This window comes from Canis lupus, chromosome 25, assembly GCF_048164855.1.
Source record: "Canis lupus baileyi chromosome 25, mCanLup2.hap1, whole genome shotgun sequence".
NCBI classification, from domain to species: domain Eukaryota; kingdom Metazoa; phylum Chordata; class Mammalia; order Carnivora; family Canidae; genus Canis; species Canis lupus.
The window spans coordinates 38,207,132-38,209,257 of NC_132862.1; positions in this window are offsets into that span (position 1 = coordinate 38,207,132).

A 2,126-nucleotide genomic window follows, 5' to 3' on the forward strand; every position below is an offset into this window, starting at 1 on the left:
TCCAATCCAGCAGCAAGTCCTACAGTTGTACCTACAAAATACATACTAAATTTGTATAACTTCCTCCATCTGCATGCTATCCATCCATCCACTCCCCCTTGCACCCCGTCTCCACCTTAGACTAAGCCACCAACATCTCTCAGTGGGCTTAGCGGCCCAACTGGTCTGCCAGCTTCAGCTCCAAGCCACCCCAGCCTCCTACACCATGATCCATTCTTTACTCTGCAGCCAGAATGGTCTTTTAAAACGAAATTACATCACAACGCTTTTCTGTTTAAACTCTACAGTGATTTCCTCAGGAACTTCGAATAAAATTCAGGCTCCTGACCACCCATCTACCCTCTCTCCTGCTACTGCTCTTTTGCTCTATGCTGCAGCCTCCTTTCTGTTGGGCTGCACTTAAGCTCTTTTACAAACCTCAGATCACAGCCATCAATATTTGCCCCCTGGGACCTGGGCCATGCTTCCACCATGGCACTGGCTCCTCCCAAACACTCAGATTACCTCATGGGAAGCGCCTTTCCTGACCACACAGCATTGCCCCACAAGCCTTCCCCTTTACTTTCTCCATTTTGTTTTCTTCATGGCACATAAAACTGGTATTTTCTTATTAACTTGTATATTCTCTCAGTCCAGTAGTAGGTAAGCCATGAGAACAGGGATCTTGTCTGCCTTGTGAATTGTATCCCTGGTGCCTGAACAGCATCTGGCAATGATAGGCACTCAATAACCACTGGCTGGATTTGATTTAGGTTCAAGAGCTGCCTTAGCCCTGGCCATGCAGGAAGAGCATCCTCTTGGACACCTTCATGCCTCCAAAGGCAGGCAAAGCAAATAAACCTGGAGACTTCAGTTAAATCGGAAGCTAGATGGACTTTCAAGCCAGGAGTTTTTCCTTGTATCTACAATATTATAAAAGTTGCTGCCAGGCCTATGGCTTTGCCTGCCTGCCCTTCAGAGACCAGGATATCAGCTGTCCTGAGATCACCCAGGTGGCCACAACAGATGCCCCTCCTTTCCCCCCCATGGTGTTTTGTTGGGTTTTTCTATGAAAGTATTACCCATGCACGAAGAAAAACTGACAACTTCAGAGAAGTATGACAAAGCAAGAGAAGAATCATTCATTAAAAAAAAAAAAAATCATTCATGATCATACTTTCAGCATAATGGGATAGTTTCCTAGTCTCTTTTCAATGCATGTTTTTCAGATAACCTGTAAATAGTTTTCTAACCTTTTCTTTCTCATTATGTTGCATTTATTGTCATTGGAAATTGTTCCATAAATAGAATTAAATATCTAAATAACATTTCACTGCCTGGATAATTTACTGAACCAATTCTCTTTTAGACATTTTTTTTATTCCATTCTAACATGGCTGTGGACATTTATCTCCAAATATAAATACTTTTTATGTTTTAAAATTTTTCCCCAGAATAGGGGCACCCTGTGGCTCAGTTGGTTAAGCATCCACCTCTTGATTTTGGCTCAGGTCATGATCTCAGGGTTGTGACATCAAGCCACATGTCAGGCTCCACACTTAGCATGGAGTCTGCTTAAGATCGTCTCTCTCCCTCTGCTCGTCCCTCCTGCTTGTGCTCCCTCTTTGTCTCTCACTCTCTCGCTCTCAAAAAAAAAAAAAAAAAAAAAATCCCCAGAATCAACACCCATCTTTACATGGCTCTTGATACAGTTCTGAATAAAACCAGGGAGAGCCAGATGAAAACCTTTAGAAAGTATAAGCATTGGAAAAACTATCAAAATCTTGTCATGCAATTGAGAATGAAAACAATACCAATTATATCACACCCCATATTTCCCTTTATAGTATTATCACAAATATGAAAAAATACATGATTGTTAACCAGTGGTCTCTCCTGCTAAACTCTAAGTCCCATGAATGCAAGGACCTTTTCCATCTTATTCACAGTAATGGCATATATTAAGTGCTCAATATTACAGGATGGATGGATAAGTAATCAATACACCAATGAGAATTTGAGAGACAGAGAAGAGAAAAACTGTTAAATACCAATCGTCCAAATTGGTATGAGTAATTGGTAGCACCAACCTACCTCCCATACCCACTTCATGTCTGGCAGTAGAACTCACACCCATGTCAGTTCCA